Consider the following 23439-nt stretch of genomic DNA (forward strand, 5'->3'; position numbering starts at 1 on the left):
TAATCCAAACACACCCCTAACCCTAATCCCAGCGGTAACCCTAACCACACCTCTAACCCAGACACACCCCTAACCCTAATCCCAACCCTATTCCCAACCGTAAATGTAATCCAAACCCTAACTTTAGCCCTAGCCCTAACCCTAGCCCTAGCCCTAATGGGAAAATAAAAATAAATATTTTTATTTAATTTTTTCCTAACTAAGGGGGTGATGAAGGGGGGTTTGATTTACTTTTATAGCGGGTTTTTAAGCGGATTTTTATGATTGGCAGCCGTCACACACTAAAAGCCGCTTTTTATTGCAAAAATATATTTTGCGTTACCACATTTTGAAAGCTATAATTTTTCCATATTTGAGTCCAGAGTCATGTGAGGTCTTGTTTTTTGCGGGATGAGTTGACGTGTTTATTGGTAACATTTTCGGGCACGTGACATTTTTTTGATCGCTATTTATTACGATTTTTGTGAGGCAGAATGACCAAAAACCAGCTATTCATGAATTTCTTTTGGGGGAGGCATTTATACCGTTCCGCGTTTGGTAAAATTGATAAAGCAGTTTTATTCTTCGGGTTAGTAAGATTACAGCGATACCTCATTTAAATAATTTTTTTTATGTTTTGGCGCTTGTATACGATAAAAACTATTTTATAGAAAAAAAAATTATTTTTGCATCGCTTTATTCTGAGGACTATAACTTTTTTATTTTTTCGCTGATGCTTTTTCAGCGCTACCATGGTTATTTATATCTGTCTTTTTGATCGCGTGTTATTCCACTTTTTGTTTGGCGGTATGAGAATAAAGCATTGTTTTTTGCCTCGTTTTTTTTTTTTTACGGTGTTCACTGAAGGTGTTAACTGGTGATATAGTTTTATAGGTGGGGTCGTTACGGATGCGGCGATACTGAATGTGTACTTTTATTTTTTTTGTTTTTTTTGTTTTTAGATAATGAAATGTATTTATAGGAACAATATAATTTTTTTTTTTTTTTTTTTTACACATTGGAATATTTTTTTTTTTTTTACACTATAACATTGCCCCAGGGGGCGGCATCATGTTATAGTGTGAGATCGCTGATCTGACACTTTGCTGTGCACTGTCAGATCAGCGATCTGACGTGCACTTTTCTTATGCTTCCTGGCGCCTGCTCTGAGCAGGCGCAGTGAAGCCACCTCCCTGCAAGACCCGAATACCGCGGCCATCTTGGATCCGGGCCTGCAAGGAGGAGGTAAGAGACCCTCGCAGCAACGCGATCACATCGCGTTGCTGCGGGGGTCTCAGGGAAGCCCGCAGGGAGGCCCCTCCCTGCGCGATGCTTCCCTATACCGCTGACACACCGCGATCATGTTTGATCGCGGTGTGCTGGGGGTTAATGTCCCAGGGGCAGTCCGTGACCGCTCCTGGCACATAGTGCCGGATGTCAGCTGCGATAGGCAGCTGACACCCGGCCGCGCTCCCCCCGTGAGCGCGGCCGATCGCCATGACGTAGTAGTCTGTCTTTGGGAATTTGGGCCCACCCCACATGGACGAAATAGTACGTCCAATGTCAGAAGGGGGTTAAAATAAAAGTTATATACTCACCCGCCGGGATCCAATCCAGCGAAGCTCTGGTGATGCTCGCGCGGCTGCCGCCATCTTCTGTTCCCAGGAAGCATTGCGAAATTACCCAGATGACTTAGCGGTCTCGCGAGACCGCTAAGTCTTCTGGGTAATTTCGCAATGCATCTCTGGGAATGGAAGCTGGCGGAGACCGCGCGCGGCTCGGCGGACTATGGAAGGTGAGAATAGCAAGTTTTTTTTTTTTTTTTTTTTTTTTTAATTATTTTTAACATTACATCTTATTACTATTGATGCTGCATAGGCAGCATCAATAGTAAAAAGTTGGGGACACACAGGGTTAATAGCAGCGGTAACGGAGTGCGTTACCCGCGGCATAACACGGTCTGTTACCGCTGGCATTAACCCTGTGTGAGCGGTGACTGGAGGGGAGTATGCGGGCACCGGGCACTGACTGCAGGGGCGTAGGGAGGGACTAATCGGACTGTGCCCATCACTGATTGGTCGCGGCAGCCATGACAGGCAGCTCGCGAGACCAATCAGCGACGCGGTATTAACGTTACGGAAGTTGCAGACAGACTGAAATACCCCTTAGACAATGTGAAAGTGTGGTATTGCCAAGTCCCTTTGATGGGTTCGTTTGGGTGGAACCTGATGGGTTCCTATAACCAATGTTTTTAACAAACTCTTCTCCTCTTTGTAGTCCTTGTTTGTACAGCACATGAACTGTGTACCGTATATACTTGTGTATAAGTCGACCCGAGTATAAGCCGAGGCACCTAATTCTGCCTTGAAAAACTGGGAAAACGTATTGATTCGAGTATAAGCTGGGTATGCATTATCCCTTAATCCCTATTCTGGTATGCATGGCTCCTTATTCCCATCCTTGTCTGCATGGCTCTCCTCATTCCCCATCCTAGTCTGCATGGCTCTCCTCATTCCCCATCCTTGTCTGCATCGCCCCCAAGAGAAAAATATAAAAAAAATCTTCCTACTTAACTTCCCTGCGTGCCGTCGCAGCATCTCGTTCTGGTGCCAGCAGCTCCTGCGGTTGGGCGATTACGTGTCCTTGCTCATTAAAGTAATGAATATTCACCTCTCTCCACACCTATAGGAGTGGAGAGAGGTGAATATTCATTACCTTAAAGGGACACTGTCACCTGAATTTGGAGGGAACAATCTTCAGCCATGGAGGCGGGGTTTTTGGGTTTTTGATTCACCCTTTCCTTACCCGCTGGCTGCATGCTGGCTGCAATATTGGATTGAAGTTCATTCTCTGTCCACCATAGTACACGCCTGCACAAGGTAATCTTGCTTTGCGCAGGCGTGTACTATGGAGGACAGAGAATGAACTTCAATCCAATATTGCAGCCAGCATGCAGCCAGCGAGTAAGGAAAGGGTGAATCAAAAACCCTAAAACCCCGCCTCCATGGCTGAAGATTGTTCCCTCCAAATTCAGGTGACAGTGTCCCTTTAATGAGCGGGCACCCATGAGAGCCCGGCAGAAGCTGGAAGCCAGCGACTGTAACTGTGCGTGCTCTATAAGAGAAATTAATATTCATTGCCAGTGCAGTGAATATTCATTTCTCTTTAGCAGTGGGCACAGGCTTTAGCTACAGCATCCTGTGACCCGCTGCTTGCCCTCCCCGTCACAAACTGGGACAAAGACCAGTGTAGCCGGGGGGGAGCTGGAGTGGCTTTTTCAGCACAAAACTATATGCTGAAAAACTCCTCAGCATAAACACATATATATGGTATTAGGAAAATATTTCTCACTCCAGTTGAAAAGTTGCATGGGTGTTAAGATTTGGTTTGAATATGGCCTCTAGAGGCTAGCTCGAGCTGTAAGGTGTCAAACTGTGCCTCCTAAACTTAAAGTGCCATTCAGCCTCCACTCCAAAATCTTTCTTGTGATGGCATACATTTATATTGTTTCTCTGGTTTTTTTATACTGTGCAGAAGAGCCATTTGAGAAGTAGTAGACTTTGCTCAAACTTGGTTGGATGTCAGTTTTTATCAGATGAATTTTTTGGAACAAATGAACAGCTATTGAATCATGAAGTAAGCTCTTATAACTACAGTTTTGTACTTTATTTTTATCTGACTGGGTTTTATCCTGAACAACAAAGGAATAGTTATCTGAAAAGTCTAAAGGTACCTTCACACTAAACGATATCGCTAGCGATCCGTGACGTTGCAGCGTCCTCGCTAGCGATATCGTTCAGTTTGACACGCAGCAGCGATCAGAATCCTGCTGTGATGTCGTTGGTCGGAGCTAGAAGGCCAGAACTTTATTTGGTCGCTGGCTCTCCCGCTGACATCGCTGAATCGGCGTGTGTGATTCCGATGTCTTCGCTGGTAACCAGGGTAAACATCGGGTTACTAAGCGCAGGGCCGCGCTTAGTAACCAGATGTTTACGCTGGTTACCATCCTAAAAGTAAAAAAAACAAACACTACATACTTACATTCTGCTGTCTGTCCTCCGGCGCTGTGCTTCTCTGTACTGGCTGTGAGCACAGCGGCCGGAAAGCAGAGCGGTGACGTCACCGCTCTGCTTTCCGGCCGCTGTGCTCACAGCGAGTGCAGGAAAGCACAGCGCCGGAGGACAGACAGCGGAAGGTAAGTATGTAGTGTTTGTTTTTTTTACTTTTAGGATGGTATCCAGGGTAAACATCGGGTTACTAAGCGCGGCCCTGCGCTTAGTAACCCGATGTTTACCCTGGTTACCGGCATCGTTGGTCGCTGGAGAGCGGTCTGTGTGACAGCTCTCCAGCGACCAAACAGCGACGCTGCAGCGATCCGGATCGCTGTCTGGATCGCTGCAGCGTCGTTTAGTGTGAAGGTACCTTAAGCTTATTGCCTCACTCTTATGAGGTGATTGTAGTAGTCCTGACTGTTGGCAAGCTATAAATGAGTGTTTTTTTTTTTTTTTTAAAGGGATAATCCGAAACCCAAAAGTAAATTTCAATTAAATCTTTAAAAACCAATAACTTTTTAAATTTTAAGTCATGGTAAAATGCACTACCATTCGCTCTGTGCTGCAACTTATGGTTCTGATTATATTACCCAATTCCTATGACTAATCGTTTGAGAATCCTAGTGCATGATGGGATACTCGAACGGCGAATCGTCATCTGCTGGCTGAAACTTGTCACTCCCATTTCTGCCCTGAAACGAAGTGTCATCAGATGGGGGCTGGGACTTCCTGACACTCCCTTGCTTCATTTGCCGTCCTCCATTCATAAGTTTTTACCTGGATTGTTTGGTTTTTGCCAGGAAGGATCTGCACCCACTTTACCCTGGTGCTTCTCCTGCTTTTCTACTCAGTCTGACAGATTGTGGGCAAAGATTGCCAATTCTAGATGTGCCATGCTGATGGACTCCTACCCTAAAATACTGCATGCCATAAAAATTTCAATGGCTGCTTCAAGAAAGGTATTAATTTAAATCTGTTTTCTGTGAGTTAGATCTTGGCCCCTTACGCAAAAAGCATAGAACAGGCAAGGTAGTTGCTACCGAACTGTGCCTGTAATGCTAGTTCTGATCTCTGCTGGCTCTTCAGCGTCTTCGCTTCTACTCTGCTGTCGAGGGGGCGGCAATGCGGATATCATGTGGCAGCCAGTTGTTAATCAGGATGACGTCGGCAGTGACACCTGGTCCGCAGAGCGGAAGCGGAGGTTCTGCTCTGCTGAGGAGAGGTGAAATGAAGCAGTTGATTAACCAGTGAAGCCCACAGAGATCATTCCCATGCAGAACAGGCTGGTGATTGGCTACTGGATAACACTTCTTTTTTTTCCGAGCCAAATTTTTGAAATCTGACCAGTGTCACTTTATGTGGTAATAACTCTGCAACACTTCAACAAATCCCAGTGATTTTGAGATTGTTTTTTCGTGACACATTATACTTTATGATAATGGTAAATTTTGTTCAACATTTTTTGTGTTTATTTATAAAAAATATCAAAAATTTTAGAAAAATGTTAAAAAATTAGCAATTTTCTAAATTTGAATGATTATCCCTTTAATCCAGATAGTCATACAACAGCAAACCATTAATAAATAACATTTCACACATGTCTGCTTTACATCAGCACCATTTGTAAAATGTTATTTTATTTTGTTAGCATTTTAGGAGGTTTAAAAATGTAGCAACAATTTTTCATTTTTTCAAAGAAATTTACAAAATTTATTTTTTTAGGGACTTATCCATGTTTGAAGTGACTTTAGGGGTCCCATATATTGGGAAACCCACAAACGTGATACCATTTTAAAAACAGCACCCCTAAACATATTGAAAACTGCTGTCAGGTAGTTTATTAACCCTTCAGGTGCTTTACAGGAATTAATGCAAAGTGGTATGACAGAAATGAAAATGTGTCTTTTTACCACCTAAATGTTGCTAACTTCTAAACAGATTACTACAGCTGTCAGACTCTAAGGCCACTATTTGGTCATGAATTGCCATGGCAAACATCAGGACAACAAAATCATGATCTGAGGGCACCAATTGTGACAAAGAAGAAGCCCCCACACACTGTTAACCATTTATAATGATGTAGTCACTATTGACAGCAGCATCTAAGGGGTTAAACAGATTTAGATGGTGCAAATACTGATCGTGGCTGGTACAGCAAGTTGTCAGCTATAGTGTACAGCCGACAGCTGCTGGATTGTCATCTGTATGGGGAGGCTATTCTCTTATATCTCAGGTCAGTTAAAAGACGTATTGGCGGTCATTAAGGGGTTAAAGGTGTGCATATTTATGCAACCAGGCTTTAGGTTTTCTTTTTCCACCTGGAAATTGCTGTTGCACATCCCCCTACTCTTCATCTCGGCAGGGTATGTGAAATGATACCCAGCAGACGGCAAGCTCAGGACTGGCCATCGTTGCGGTCCATTTCAAGATTTGTAAATATATTTATCAATTCATTGCATAGATATTTTGTACAAGTTGTTTGTAAAGGTTTTTGTTTATGCCAAGATTTTTCTTTTGGCAATAGAAATCAAGAGGGCGCTCAATACCCTGATCCAAGTGCAAGTGTTGTTTTCTTGGGCTATTCCCTATATTTTGTGTGGTTAGTTTAGCTGTTGTTTGATATTTGGATCACTGTGACACTTGGCTGAACTATAAATGACATAATGCAGATTTTTCTTTTTTTCCCCATCCCCAAGAATTGCCAACAAAATAGACACCTGACATCGGTCAGCTCCTCACCTGACAGGTGCACATGTTATTAAGGAAATTAATGTATAGACTTTGTACCTTTTACTATGATGGCTGTTGATGATCTGATAAAATTGCACTACAGAAAACATCAAATGTCAATTTAAATTCTTTTAATCATCAGATGCGTGTAAACATACAGTGGCCTGCAAAATAGCTCTTCCTCCCCCATTTACCTTGGTGGCCAAAAACTTCAATTTTGGTCTAATAATAATAATAATAATAATCTTTATATAGCGCCAACATATTCCGCAGCGCTTTACAGTTTAACAGTTTCAAACACAAAAGTCATAAGTAACAACATTAACAATACAATAATTATAGCGAAATAAGACGGCCCTGCTCGTGAGAGCTTACAATCTACAATGAGGAGGGGGAGATACAAAGCACAGGTGCGTATTTACAATGATGTATTTACAATGATTGTCCAGCCATCTTCAGGGGGTGGGGAATAGATGGAAGTAGTGAATGGGCTACACACACACACACACACACACACAAACATAAAATGACTTTGATTAGTGAATGTGATAGGCCGCTCTGAACAAATATGTTTTGAGCGAGCGTCTAAAACTATGCAAATTGTGGATGGTCTTAACATCTTGGGGTAGAGCATTCCAGAGGATTGGCGCAGCACGGGAGAAGTCTTGGAGTCGGGAGTGGGAGGTACGGATTACTGCAGAGGTTAGTCGAAAGTCATTTGCAGAGCGCAGTGGTCTGTTAGGCCGATAGACAGAAATGAGGGCGGAGATGTAAGGGGGTGCCGCACTGTGGAGAGCTTGTGGGTGAGAACAAGTACTTTGAATTGTATCCTGTAATGAATGGTGTAACGACTGGCGAAGAGCGGACGCGTCCGAGTAACGATTAGCCAGATGGACAACCCTGGCTGCTGCATTATGGATGGACTGGAGAGGGGAAAGTCGAGTGAGGGGGAGGCCAATTAATAGAGCGTTGCAGTAGTCCAGGCGGGAGTGGATCAGGGCGACAGTGAGGGTTTTAGTTGTCTCCATGGTGAGAAAAGGGTGGTTTCTAGAGATGTTCTTTAGGTGTAAGCGGCACGAGCGGGCAAGAGATTGTATATGGGAGGTGAAGGAGAGATCGGAGTCAAACATAACACCCAGACAGCGCGCGCCTGCCGTCGGGGTGTTATTATGGTGCCATCCACGGAGAGGGAAATGTCAGATTTAGGGAGGTTAGTAGATGGTGGGAGCAGAAGTAGTTCAGTTTTGGAGAGGTTGAGTTTCAGATATAGAGCAGACATGATGTTGGAGACTGCGGACAGACAGTCAGTGGTGTTTTGTAGTACAGTGGGAGTAAGGTCAGGGGATGACGTGTATAGTTGTCATCAGCATAAATGGTACTGAAAGCCAAATCTGCTGATGGTCTGTCCAATTGGGGCCGTGTAGAGGGAGAAGAGAAAGGGGCCAATGGACTGAGCCCTGAGGTACCCCGACAGTGAGAGGAAGAGGAGATGAAGTGGAGCCAGAGAACAGAACACCGAAGGAGCAGTCAGAAAGGTAGGAGAACCTGGAGAGAGCAGTGTCCTTAATGCCTAGTGACTGGAGCCTAGAGAGCAGGAGAGGGTGATCAACCATGTCAAAAGCTGCAGAAAGGTCAAGAAGAATGAGCAGTGTGGTCACCATTACGTTTTGCTGTCAGAAAGTCATTGGTCACTTTGATGAGTGCAGTTTCTGTGGAATGTAGGGGGCGGAAACCGGATTGTGAAGGGTCTAGGAGGGAGTGAGTGGAGAGGTAACGGTAAGGCGGGAGTATATCAGGTGCTCCAAGAGTTTAGAGATGAAGGGGAGATTGGAAACCGGTCTGTAGTTTGTGCAGGATGAATCGAGGGTGGGTTTCTTTAGTAATGGAGTAATGATAATTTGAAGGAGGAGGGGAAAATGCCAGAGGAGAGGGAGAAATTAAAGATTGTAGTTAGGCGACTTGTGACGACTGGAGAGAGAGACTGGAGGAGGTGTGAGGGAATGGGGTCGGTAGTGCATGTAGTCGGACGAGAAGAGGAGAGGAGCTTGGAGACTTCTTCTTCTGTGATGGGATCGAATGTAGAGAGTGAGCCAGGGGAAATGAGGGGAGGGATGGGAGTCACTGAACTTGGTGATTGGGAGCGGATTTCCTGACGGATATTGTCTATTTTTTCTATAAAGTGGGAGGCCAGGTCATCAGCACAAATGTCTGTGATAGGGGCTTGTGCTTTTGGCCTGAGGAGGGAGTGAAAGGTGTCAAAAAGTTTCTTGGGGTTGTTGGATAGTGAGGAGATCAGGGTGGTGAAGTAGGTCTGTTTGGCGAGGTGAAGAGCAGAATTATAGGTCCTTAACATAAATTTGAAGTGTATGAAGTCTTCTGGTGTGCGTGTTTTCCTCCATAAGCGTTCAGCACACCTAGAGCATCGCTGGAGAAATCGGGTTTGCGATGTGAGCCAGGGCTGTTTCACTCTGTGTTTGGAGGTTCTGAGGGTGAGGGGAGCTACTTGGTCAAGGGTGCTTCTAAGAGTGTCGTTGGAGTGATGTACAGCCAGATCAGGACAGGAAAACAAAGAGATTGGGGACAATGATGAGTTTAGGGAGTCTGAAAGTGTAAGAGGGTTAATGGCTCGTAGATTTCTGACTGAATGGTAGGTAGGAGGGTGCTGGGGTGAGCAAGGATTTGTGAGTGTGAAGGAGAGAATGTTGTGGTCAGAGAGGGGAAGCGGTGAGTTATCTAGGTAGGAGATTGAGCAGAGTCGGGCAAAAACCAGGTCCAGGGTGTTACCGTCTTTGTGTGTTTCAGAGGTTGAGAGCTGTGAGAGGCCGAGAGAAGTGGTTAGTGATAGAAGCTGGGATGCAGATGTGGAAGTGGGGCTGTTAATTGGGATATTGAAGTCTCCCAGGATAAGGGTTGGTAGTTCTGAGGACGTGAAGTGCGGCAGCCAGGCTGAGAAGTGGTCCATGAAGTGGGTGGGTGAGCCTGGGGGCCGGTAAATTAACACTACTCTGAGGGAGAGGGGACGAAAGAGCCTGATGGTGTGGACCTCAAAAGAAGGGAATGAGAGCGATGGAACTGGGGGATGACCTGGAAAGTGAATTGTGGGGACAGGAGTATGCCAACTCCACCACCAGGTCTGTTTGTTGCTCTCGGGGAATGGGAGAATTGTAAGCCACCATGGGTACTGGCAGCAGGAGAGACCGTGTCAGAATCCTGAATCCAGGTTTCCGTGAGGGCCAGCAGATTCAGAGTGTTTTTCAGAAAGTAATTGTGTAGGAAAGGAAGCTTGTTGCATACAGACCGTGGATTCCAAAGGGCACAATTAAAAGAAGGCGATGAAGGAGCGCAATTAATATTAGTAAGATTATGAAGGTTTCGATGTGAGGTAGGGGTAGGGGTTGAGGTTGGTGGATGGTGGACCGGGGTTTGGGGAGATGTCCCCTGAAATCAGCAGGAGTAGGAAGATAAAAAGCAAGTAGCTTTTAGAATAGTATGAAGTTTTTTTATGCAGTGTGTTTGGGCAAGATGGACTGAGGTTTTTCAAGAAGATGAGAAGTGCATGGGAGCTGTACATGGGAGAGGGAAGGAGAGAGGAGCTGATGTATGAGTCGTGGTGGAGGGGGGATTGGGCGGTGAAACTGGACTGCAGGGGAACATAGGAGGATAGGAATAAAGCACTTGGATAGAAGGGAGTGCAGAGTGTGGGTTACCTGACTAACTGCCATGGAATAACAGCGGTATCACGACGCTTATCTTCTGGGACGCTAGCGTGCACCCCCACTGGCGTGCACCCCTAAGGATGGTTCTAAATTTATTGTCCAGAAGAGATGGATTGTGGGAACTGGTTGAGGATAATTTGGCAGCTCGCTTGCACACCAGGGGCTTTTTTTTTTTTTTTTTTTTTAGATGATCAGACATTCAGCCTGCTAAAATCTACTTTCACACCTTCCACCAGATAAGATCTACACTGATCCCAGTCATGGATATGCAACAGTAAAGGTACCGTTACACTAAACGACTTACCAACGATCATGACCAGCGATACAACCTGGCCGTGATCGTTGGTAAGTTGTTGTGTGGTCGCTGGGGAGCTGTCACACACAGTTCTCTCCAGCGACCAACGATCAGGGGAAAGACTTTGGCATCGTTGAAACTGTCTTCAACGATGCCGAAGTCCCCCTGCAGCACCCGGGTAACCAGGGTAAATATCGGGTTACTAAGCGCAGGGCCGCGCTTAGTAACCCGATATTTACCCTAGTTACCATTGTAAAGGTTAAAAAAAACAAAACAAAAAAAAAGCGTACATACTCACATTCCGATGTCTGTCACGTCCCCCGGCGTCAGCTTCCCTGCACTGACTCAGCGCCGGCCGTAAAGCAGAGCACAGTGGTGACGTCACCGCTGTGCTCTGCTTTACGGCCGGCGCTGACAGTCAGTGCAGGGAAGCTGACGCCGGGGGACGTGACAGACATCGGAATGTGAGTATGTACGTTTTTTTTTTTTGTTAGTTTTTCTTAACCTTTACAATGGTAACCAGGGTAAATATCGGGTTACTAAGCGCGGCCCTGCGCTTAGTAACCCGATATTTACCCTGGTTACCAGTGAACACATCGCTGGATCGGCGTCACACACGCCGATCCAGCGATGACAGCGGGTGATCAGCGACCAAAAAAAGGTCCTGATCATTCCCCAGCGATCTCCCAGCAGGGGCCTGATCGTTGGTCGCTGTCACACATAACGAGATCGTTGGCGGGATCGTTGCTACGTCACAAAAAGCGTGACGTTGCAACGATATTGTTAACGAAATCGTTATGTGTGAAGGTACCTTAAGGTTTAAGTACAATGCAACAAATGAATTATACCAATGAATTGGCAAACACATTAAATTATGTTTGTAGATGGTAAAGCAGCAGATGACAGACAGCAAGCAGAGGTGGGAGTTTATACCATTAGAGTCTATTGCAGCAGATGGGACAGCTATCGGAGGTAGGAAGTTGCACCATTTGATTGTAATGCAGGAGACAGCAAGCAGAGGTGGGAGTTTATACCTTTGTGAACAGAGAAGATGGATGTTAGTTCTGTGCCATGGAATAATTGCGGTATCAAGACACTTATCTTCTGTGACGCTTTGCTTCTGGGACGCTAGCGTGCACCCTCACTGGCGTTTTGACGATGCGGAGAAAAAAAAATTGCTACAAGGTGCGTTCTACGCTGGTCGCCGCATCGTCAAAATGACGCATGCGGAAGCATCCGCATACAGTGGCACGACCTGCATACCTAATGTTAAAGATAAGTACGCAGGCCGCATGCAGAAATAGGCGGAGCTAGCGGCAGAGGTGCAGCCGAGGGCGGGGCTTCACGGAGGAAGTCCGCAGGCGTCCGCAACGCTAATGAAACCGGCCTAACGAGGACACTCGCTCATCACTATTAATGGTGTGGAAGCCTCTGTGGCCTTTCAGAAAAGGTGTGTGTATATACTGACAGACCATGTGACACTTAAGTTGCACATAGGTGGACTTCGTTTCACGAAGCATGTGAATAAAGGTACCGTTACACTAAACGACTTACCAACGATCACGGCCAGCGATACGACCTGGCCGTGATCGTTGGTATGTCGTTGTGTGGTCGCTGGGGAGCTGTCACACAGACAGCTCCCCAGCGACCAACGATCAGGGGAAAGACTTCGGCATCGTTGAAACTGTCTTCAACGATGCCGAAGTCCCCCTGCAGCACCCGGGTAACCAGGGTAAACATCGGGTTCCTAAGTGCAGGGCCGCGCTTAGTAACCCGATATTTACCCTGGTTACCATTGTAAAAGTAAAAAAAAACAAAACAAAAACAGTACATACTCACATTCCGATGTCTGTCACGTCTCCCGGCGTCAGCTTCCCGCACTGACTATGTCAGCGTCGGCCGTAAAGCAGAGCACAGCGGTGATGTCACCGCTGTGCTCTGCTTTACGGCCGACGCTGACAGTCAGTGCAGGGAAGCTGACACCGGGGGACGTGAAAGACATCGGAATGTGAGTATGTACTGTTTTTGTTTTGTTTTACTTTTACAATGGTACCCAGGGTAAATATCGGGTTACTTAGCGCGGCCCTGCGCTTAGTAACCCGATATTTACCCTGGTTACCAGTGAACACATCGCTGGATCGGCGTCACACACGCCGATTCAGCAATGACAGCGGGTGATCAGCGACCAAAAAAAGGTCCTGATCATTCCCAGCGACCAACGATCTCCCAGCAGGGGCCTGATCGTTGGTCGCTGTCACACATAACGATTTTGTTAACTATATCGTTGCTACGTCACAAAAAGCAACGATATTGTTAACGAAATCGTTGTGTGAAGGTACCTTTAGTAATTGCTTGCACAGAAATTTTTAGGTGCTTCATAGAAAAATGGGTGAATACATATGCACATGCTAATTTAGGCTGGGTTCACATTGCGTTTACAGCAGCCCGTTCAACACATACGGTAACGGGCTGCTGTAAACGCAAGTGCCGGTATGGCAGCACGCTAGCGCAGATAGAGCATCTGCTAGCTCTATCTGCGCTAGCAGTGACGGACCTGGAAACGCTGCAGCCCGCGTCTCAGGGTCAGTCACTTAATGACAGCACATCCCTAGCAATGCGTCCGACATAGGAATTAATGGCGGCCTTAACGGACTACGTTACACCGCATTTATGCCGCGATGTAACGTAGTCCGTCTAACTTGCCATATAAATGCAGTGTGAACCCAGCCTTGTAGTTATTTGATCCTATAAATTAATTGTATGACTATATCTTTCTCACTTCACCAAATTACTGTTTTGTTCTAATGCATCACACACATCTGATTACAAAACGATTTAAAATCTGGTTGTAATGTAACAAAATAAATTCCAAAGAGCGGGATGGGGAGGGGAGGTGGAATACTTTCACAAGCCACTGCAGCCTAACCCTGATTGAGATTTGGTCTGGTTTGTTTTTTATCTAGTATGTTTGTTTTTTATTTGTTCCTGTCCCTTTCTGCCAGTGAGGCAAGCCATCCAGCTTGAGCTGCTGCTTTGCTTGAACCATAGTTCAGAGCTATTTTACAGAAGCTGCATAGACTAAAGAAACTGGTTTCTGGAGATCACTGATTTTAACCCCTTCAAGACGCAGCCCTTTTTCTTTTTTGCGTTTTCATCCCCTCCTTCCCAGAGCTATAACTTCTTTATTTTTCCGTCAATATGGCCATGCGAGGGCTTGTTTTTTGCAGGACGAGTTGTACTTTTGAAGGACATCATTGGTTTTACCATGTCTTATACTAGAAAAAGGGAAAAAAAATTCCAAGTGTGGTGAAATTGCAAAAAAAAAAACGCAATCCCACACTTGTTTTTTGTTTGGCTTTTTTGCTAGCTTCAGTAAATGCTAAAACTGACCTGCTATTGTGATTCTCCAGGTCATTACGAGTTCATAGACACCAAATATGTCTAGTTTTTTTTATCTAAGTGGTGAAAAAAATCCAAACTTTGATTAAAAAAAAACAAAACACAATTTTCCGATACCTGTAGCGTCTTCATTTTTCGTGATCTGAGGTTGGGTGAGGGCTTATTTTTTGCATGCCGAGCTGACGTTTTTAACCCCTTCCCGACCTGTGACACAGCGTATGCGTCATGAAAGTCGGTGCCAATCCGACCTGTGACGCATATGCTGTGTCGCAGAAAGATCGCGTCCCTGCAGATCGGGTGAAATGGTTAACTCCCATTTCACCCGATCTGCAGGGACAGGGGGAGTGGTAGTTTAGCCCAGGGGGGGGTGGCTTCACCCCCCCGTGGCTACGATCGCTCTGATTGGCAGTTTCACTTTCAACAGCCAATCAGAGCGATTTGTAATATTTCACCTAAAAAAACTGGTGAAATATTACAATCCAGCCATGGCCGATGCTGCAATATCATCGGCCATGGCTGGAAACACTTATGCGCCCCCACCCCACCCCACCGATCGCCCCCCCAGCCCTCCGATCTGTGGTCCGCTCCCCTCCGTCCTCCGATCTGTGGTCCGCTCCCCTCCGTCCTGTGCTCCGCTCCCCGTCCTCTTGTCCGCTCCCCGTCCTCTTGTCCGCTCCCCCCGTGCTCCAATCCCACCCCCGGTGCTCCAATCCAACCCCCCCGCACTCCGATCCCCCCCCCGCACAGCGATCCCCCCCGTGCTCCGATCCACCCCCCGCACAGCAGTCCCCCACCCCGTGCTCCAATCCACCCCCCCGTGTTCCGATCCACCCCCCATGCTCCGATCCACCCCCCCGTGCTGCGACGCCCTCCCTCCCCCCCGTGCTCTGATCTCCTCCCCCCTTATACTTACCTAGCCTCCCGGGGTCCGTCCGTCTTCTTTGCTGGGCGCCGCCATCTTCCAAAATGGCGAGCGCATGCGCAGTGCGCCCGCCGAATCTGCCGGCAGGCAGATTCGTTCCAAAGTGAATTTTGACCACTGTGATAAAACCTCAGTGATCAAAATAAAAAAACAGTAAATGACCCCCCCCCCCCACTTTGTCACCCCCATAGGTAGGGACAATAATAAAATAAAGAATCCCCCCCCCACCCCCCACTAGGTTTAGGGTTAGGGGTAGGGTTAGGGTTTCGGTATGTGCACACGTATTCTGGTCCTCTGCAGATTTTTCCGCAGCGGATTTGATAAATCCGCAGTGCTAAACCGCTGTGGATTTATCGCGGATTTACCGCGGTTTTTCTGCGCATTTCACTGCGGTTTTACAACTGCGATTTTCTATTGGAGCAGTTGTACAACCGCTGCGGAATCCGCAGAAAGAAGTGACATGCTGCGGAATGTAAACCGCTGCGTTTCCGTGCAGTTTTTCTGCAGCATGTGTACAGCGATTTTTGTTTCCCATAGGTTTACATTGAACTGTAAACTCATGGGAAACTGCTGCGGATCCGCAGAGTTTTCTGCAGCGTGTGCACATACCTTTACAATTAGGCTATGTGCACACGGTGCGGATTTGGCTGCGGATTCTCAGCAGTGTTCCATCAGGTTTACAGTACCATGTAAACATATGGAAAACCAAATCCGCTGTGCCCATGGTGCGGAAAATACCACTCGGAAACGCTGCGTTGTATTTTCCGCAGCATGTCAATTCTTTGTGCGGATTCCGCAGCGTTTTACACCTGTTCCTCAATAGGAATCCACAGGTGAAATCCGCACAAAAAACACTGGCAATCCGCGGTAAATCCGCAGGTAAAACGCAGTGCCTTTTACCCGCGGATTTTTCAAAAATGGTGCTGAAAAATCTCATACGAATCCGCAACGTTGGCACATAGCCTTAGGGTTAGGGTTGGGTTGGAATTAGGGTTGTGGTTAGGGTTAAGGGTGTGTTGGGGTTAGGGTTGTGGTTAAAGGTGTGTTGGGGTTAGGGTTGTGATTAGGGTTACGGCTACAGTTGGGATAAGGGTTAGGGGTGTGTTGGAGTTAGAATTGAGGGGTTTCCACTGTTTAGGCACATCAGGGGGTCTCCAAACGCAACATGGCGCCACCATTGATTCCAGCCAATCTTGTATTCAAAAAGTCAAATGGTGCTCCCTCACTTCCGAGCCCCGACGTGCGCCCAAACAGTGGTTTACCCCCACACATGGGGTATCAGCTTACTCAGGAGAAACTGGACAACAACTTTTGTGGTTCAATTTCTCCTGTAACCCTTGGAAAAATAAAAAATTCTGGGCTAAAAATTATTTTTGAGGGAAGAAAACTTATTTATTATTTTCACGGCTCTGCGTTATAAACTTCTGTGAAGCACTTGGGGGTTGAAAGTGCTCACCACATATCTAGATAAGTTCCTTTTGGGGGTCTAGTTTCCAAAATGGGGTCACTTGTGAGGGGTTTCTACTGTTTAGCCACATCAGGGGCTCTGCAAACGCAACGTGATGCCCGCAGAGCATTCCATCAAAGTCTGCATTTCAAAACGTCACTACTTCACTTCCGAGCCCCAGCATGTGCCCAAACCGTGGTTTACCCCCACATATGGGGTATCGGCGTACTCAGGAGAAACTGGACAACAACTTTTGGGGTCAAATTTCTCCTGTTACCCTTGGGAAAATAATAAATTGCGGGCTAAAAAAATCATTTTTGAGAAAAGAAATTTTTTATTTTATTTTCATGGCTCTGCGTTATAAACTTCTGTGAAGCACTTGAGGGTTCAAAGTGCTCACCACACATCTAGATTAGTTCCTTTGGGAGTCTAGTTTCCAAAATGGGGTCCTTTGTGGGGGATCTCCAATGTTTAGGCACACAGGGGCTCTCCAAACGCGACATGGTGTCCGCTAATGATTGGAGCTAATTTTCCATTTAAAAAGCCAAATGGCGTGCCTTCCCTTCTGAGCCCTGCCGTGCGCCCAAACAGTGGTTTACCCCCACATATGGGGTATCTGCGTACTCAGGACAAACTGGACAACAACATTTGTGGTCCAATTTCTCCTATTACCATTGGCAAAATAAGAAATTCCAGGCTAAAAAATCATTTTTGAGGAAAGAAAAATTATTTTTTATTTTCAGGTCTCTGCGTTATAAACTTCTGTGAAGCACCTGGGGGTTTAAAGTGCTCAGTATGCATCTAGATAAGTTCCTTGGGGGGTCTAGTTTCCAAAATGGGGTCACTTGTGGGGGAGCTCCAATGCATAGGCACACAGGGGCTCTCCAAACGCGACATGGTGTCCGCTAACAATTGGAGCTAATTTTCCATTCAAAAAGTCAAAAGGCGCGCCTTCCTTTTCGAGCCCTGCCGTGTGCCCAAACAGTGGTTTACCCCCACATATGAGGTATCGGTGTACTCAGGAGAAATTGCCCAACACATTTTAGGATCCATTTTATCCTATTGCCCATGTGAAAATGAAAAAATTGAGACGAAAATAATTTTTTTGTGAAAAAGTACTTTTTCATTTTTACGGATCAATTTGTGAAGCACCTGAGGGTTTAAAGTGCTCACTAGGCATCTAGATAAGTTCCTTGGGGGGTCCAGTTTCCAAAATGGGGTCACTTGTGGGGGAGCTCCAATGTTTAGGCACACAGGGTCTCTCCAAACGCGACATGGTGTCCGCTAACGATGGAGATAATTTTTCATTCAAAAAGTCAAATGGCGCTCCTTCCCTTCCGAGCCTTACCATGTGCCCAAACAGTGGTTTACCCCCACATATGCGGTATCCGCGTACTCAGGACAAATTGGACAACAACTTTCGTGTTCAGTTTCTCCTTTTACCATTGGGGAAATAAAAAAATTGTTGCTAAAAGATAATTTTTGTGACTAAAAAGTTAAATGTTCATTTTTTCCTTCCATGTTGCTTCTGCTGCTGTGAAGCACCTGAAGGGTTAATAAACTTCTGGAATGTGGTTTTGTGCACCTTGAGGGGTGCAGTTTTTAGAATGGTGTCACTTTTGGGTATTTTCAGCCATATAGACCCCTCAAACTGACTTCAAATGTGAGGTGGTCCCTAAAAAAAATGGTTTTGTAAATTTCGTTGTAAAAATGAGAAATCGCTGGTCAAATTTTAACCCTTATAACTTCCTAGCAAAAAAAAAAATTTTGTTTCCAAAATTGTGCTGATGTAAAGTAGACGTGTGGGAAATGTTGTTTATTAACTATTTTGTGTCACATAACTCTCTGGTTTAACAGAATAAAAATTCAAAATGTGAAATTTTCAAAATTTTCGCCAAATATCCGTTTTTATCACAAATAAACACAGAATTTATTGACCTAAATTTACCACTAACATGAAGCCCAATATGTCACGAAAAAACAATCTCAGAACCGCTAGGATCCATTGAAACGTTCCTGAGTTATTACCTCATAAAGGGACACTGGTCAGAATTGCAAAAAACGGCAAGGTCTTTAAGGTCAAAATAGGTTGAGTCATGAAGGGGTTAATACCATTTTGGTGCAGATGCGTTATTTTGATCGCCCGTTATTGCATTTTAATGCAATGTCGCAGCCACCAAAACACTGTAATTTTTGTGCTTGGATTTTTTATTGTTGCGCCGTTTAGCGATCAGGTTAATACTTTTTTTTCATTGATCAGGCGATTCTGAACTCGCCAATGCCAAATATGTGTATGTTCGAATTTTTTTTTCGTTTGTTTTATTTTGAATGGGGCGAAAAGGGGGAGATTTAAATATATATATATATATATAATTTTTTTTTTTTCTTTCATATTGTTTAATACTTTTTTTTTTTTTTTTTAAACTTTTGCCATGCTTCAATAGCCTCCATGGGAGGCAAGAAGCTGGCACAACTCGATCGGCTCAGATCGTTCCTATGTAGCTGAATTCCTGCATTGCTAAGCGCCGACCACAGGGTGGCACAGATAGCAGTCCGGCATCAACAACCATAGAGGTCTCAAGGAGACATCTGGTTGTTATGCTGACACATCGCTGACCCCCAATCATGTGACGGGGGTCAGCGATGAGCACATTTCCGGCCCGATGGCCGGAAGCGCTAGTTAAATGCCGCTGTCCGCGTTTGACAGCGGCATTTAACTAGTTAATAGAGGCGGGTGGATCGCGATTCCACTCGCCGCTATTGCACACACGTCCACTGTACAAAACAGCTGACAAGTTGCTGCTTTGAGGTGGGCTTACCACCGGAGCCCACATCAAAGGGGAAGACACGACATGCGCCGTACTAGTACGGCGCATGTCGTGAAGGGGTTCAATTGAATCTAATTAAGATCAATTCTCTCCCCCCCCCCCCCCCCCAAAGCAGTGTACATGGGCATGCTCGTCACACTTGAATAAAATCCTATTATTATTATTATTTATTTATATAGCACCATTAATTCCATGGTGCTGTACATGAGAAAGGGTTACATCAAAATACAAATATCACTTACAGTAAACAAAACTAACAATGACGGACTGATAGAGGGGCGAGGATCCTGCCCTTGTGGGCTTACATTCTACAGGATTATGGGGAAGGAGACAGTAGGTCGAGGGTTGCAGTAGCTCCAATGGTGTTGAGGTGGCCGTGTGGTCTTTACAGGCTGTAAGCTTCCTTGAAGAGGTGGGTTTTCAGGTTTCTTTTGAAGGATCCAAAAGTAGTGGATAACCGGATGTGTTGGGGCACTGAATTCCAGAGGATGCGGGATATTCAGGAGAGGCGATTGTGTGAGTAGCGAATAAGCGTGGAGGAGAGGAGGAGGTCTTGGGAGGACCGGAGATTACGTGAGGGAAGATATTGAGAGATTAGTGTGGAAATATACGGAGGAGAATGATTATGGATGGCTTTGTAGGTCAGTGTTATTAATTTAAACTGGATATGCTGGGAAATTGGAAGCCAGTGAAGGGATTTACAAAGAGGGGAAGCAGGAGTGTAGCGAGGATAGAGATTAGTCGGGCAGCAGAGTTAAGGATGGACTGGAGGGGTGCGAGAGTGTTAGAAGGTTGGCCACAGAGGAGTATGTTGCAGTAGTCCAGGCAGGAGATGATTAGGGCATGCACAAGCATTTTGGTAGAGTGTGGGTTGAGGAAAGGAGGGATTCTGGAAATATTTTTGAGCTGGAGGTGGCAAGAGCTTGGATGTGCGGTTTGAAGGACAGGGCAGAGTCAAGTGTTACTCCGAGGCAGCAGATTTTGGGGACAGGGGAAAGTGTGATTTCATTTATTTTGGTAGGTCAGGTAGGGAAGATATGCGAGATGGAGGAAAGATAATGATAATCCTACCTTGATGTCTTCAATATGATTAGTTCCAGAGAAATCTGGAAGTTTTTCTTAGTGTAGATGATCTGTTAAGATCTATGGGCTGTACATAGATCTCCGTGAGAGTTTACCTATAGAGCAGGGGTGGGCAATTTTGCCATGGGGCCGCATGAGAAATTGGGATGGTTTTAGAGGGCCGGACTAATATAATTACCGTATTTTTCAGACTATAAGACGCAACCCAAATTTGGGGTGAAAATTGCAGAAAAAAAGATTTTTTTTTTTATAAGATGGGGGTCCGTCTTATTGTCCGAATTTACAGTATCTTACCTGAGGGCTGAAATGACAGAGGGTGTTACCAGTGTGAGCCATGTAATGACTCATGTTGTGGATTCTCTCATGCTGCAGAGCATGAGTTGAGAGGAATCTGTCACCAGGATTTCAGTAACCCTCCCTCATGCGATTTCTATGTACATTTAACTCTTTCAAAGACAAGTGCAGAATTATCTTTACATGGCCAGTCCATTCCACAGTTACTGAGAAATGTGTTCAGCCTAATTTGCATATCTATTCAGAGCTGTTTGTAGATCTTAAGCCTCTGTCACTCCAGCTCCACCACCTCCTTCTTGAGGCTTGCCTCTATGCTATGCTGTATGACTTCAGGCGAAAGAGAAGTCAGTCAAGTAGGAGGCAGCGACGCTGGGTGGAAATAGAGCTGGAGAGACGGAGGCTTAAGATCTACAAATTGATTTTCAGCCTCATTTGCATATAATTTCAAAAGCTAATTTCTTGGTAACAGAGGAGTGGACCGGTCATATAAAGGTATCGCTGGACTTGTCTTTGAAAGCGCTGCATGTGCATATAAATGGTTTGGGGGTGAAATCCTGCTGACTACCATGAGAGTTAAAAGGAATTAAACTGCAATAAAAGAAAAGCAAAACCTAAACAGTGTGTTCTTCCTGCCCCACCTTGAGAAGAACCATAGAAATTAGCACAAAATTAGAGCCCAAAATTTTGAAAGGGGTATGAAAGATCATTATTTTTATTTATTTTTATATAGGAGAATTTGGGGGAGCAGCGAATATAAAATAATTGTAACAACTGGTCACGTTAGACCTAGTGACAGGTCCTCTTTAACACGCTCAACCCCTAGCCTATTTTCACCTTCCTGACCAGGCCAAGTTTTACAATTGACCAGTGTCGCTTTGAGGTAATCACTTTGGAACACGTCAACATATCCCAGTGATCATGAGTTTATTTTTGTCCTTGACACATTATACTTTATGGTAGTCATAAATATAGGTAGAGGTTTTTTGTTTTGTTTGTGAAAATATTGGAATTTTGTTGAGTATTTAGCAATTTTTATGCCCTTTAACCAGATAGTTATATGGCACAATACCGTTTTTTTTTTTTTTTTTTGTCTAAAAGACTCGCTTCCTCCCCTCCCCACCCCCCTAAATTTTGGAGGAAAATGGTGGCTAGTCTTAGGCTGGTTTCACATTTGCCTCTGTGCGCAGCGTATCATCCACAAACGCATGATAACGCAGCGTTTTTTTTTATCCTCATCAGCTTACGCATGACGGCAAAAAATCCTGCAGCGTTTGCATGCGCTTGTATTTGTTTTTACATGCGTTTGCGCCTTTTATTCCCATGCATTTGATATTTCCAGGAGGGCGTGTCTCAATCAGTTCCTGGACATGCGCAGTCCAGAGTACGCAAGCGCATCGAACGCATGCGTGCGCAAAGACATGTGTACACATGCGTTCCCATAGACAGTAATGCGGTTTTTAATGCACTCATCCACATGCGCGTGCCTGCGCATATTTGATGGAAATTTGCCTCCTCAAAAATTCCAACATGATGCATTAGCCATGCCCCGCTGCACACCACAGAAAAAACGCATGTATAAGCAAATGCCGGCGAACGCATGCACCTGCGTCTACAATGTTAAAGATAGAAAAGCAAGACGCATGCAGATGTATGCGTCAGAAACGCTGCACACACAACCGCAAATGTGAAACCGGCCTTAGAATCTTAATATAGCTTATCAGGAGGGGGTGAGTTGGGGGCATTGGTAGAGCAGGGTTGCCATTGTAAGAAGCCAGCGGCAGACGTGAGGCTATGCAGTGAGCCCTGAACTAGGAGGAGGGCGTGTTTTGACAGTGCGAGGTAGGAGCGGAGTTCCCACTGCTCACATAGACTTTGCGGTGTGCTGCAGAAAATTGGCACCAGTTGTTGGCGCATTGGCAGATTTAATCTGTTAAAGGACCTCTTAATACAAGTGAATTAATTCCAAAAATGGACAACCCCTTGAAGTCTCTTGAAATCCATGATCTCCTTTTCAGCCTCTGGTATTGGTCTGAGAGGTGTTTGTGTTCTGAGGTTGACGATGACCACAAAACCCTTAAAATATGGTCTATCCATTGTCTAATCCCATAGCACAAGAGAATCTGCTACAAATTTCTCCATCACTTTGAATTGCAAAATAATGATCTTTACCCTTCTGTGATTTTCTCTGGTTTTGTTTCCTTTTTTGTTCCTTGCAGTAGTTCCTTAAACAATCCATTGCTCCCAACAAGGAACTGGGAATGAAAACTCCTAGAAAGAATTGCTTTTTTAACACTATTCTATCCCATTTTACACTACAAATACAACTAACTAAAAGGGTAGTCCATTACTGGTATATTGGTGATCTATCCAAAGTATTAGAAGATGGGTGCAGTTCAGCGCTGTTACCCCCAGTGGGGTTCCAGAGGTAAGCGTGGAGCAGAACAGCATAGCTCACACTGTTCAGTGGTCACTCCAAAGACAATGGCTTGCAGCTGTTCAGTATATTTACATGGGACTGGTGTTTGTAACAGCTGACTGATAAATGCTCCACTGATCTGTTAGGTCACCAATATAAATATAGTGGCCTACTATTAGAGCTCTCATAAAGACATTGGCTCTTTAGTTGTCATACATATTGGTGTTACCAATGCTACTAGTAATGTGCACTATACAGCCTTTCTTGTAACAAGCCTG

At 45.2% G+C, this 23439-nt stretch overlaps 1 protein-coding gene across 6 annotated transcripts in view; it reads left to right on the forward strand.

Annotated features, from left to right (window-relative positions):
* Positions 1–23439, forward strand: part of USP9X (ubiquitin specific peptidase 9 X-linked) — a 241980-nt gene that overhangs the window by 58544 nt on the left and 159997 nt on the right. The window lies entirely within an intron of this gene.

The sequence above is a fragment of the Ranitomeya imitator genome, chromosome 3, assembly GCF_032444005.1.
Source record: "Ranitomeya imitator isolate aRanImi1 chromosome 3, aRanImi1.pri, whole genome shotgun sequence".
Taxonomy (NCBI): Eukaryota; Metazoa; Chordata; class Amphibia; order Anura; family Dendrobatidae; genus Ranitomeya; species Ranitomeya imitator.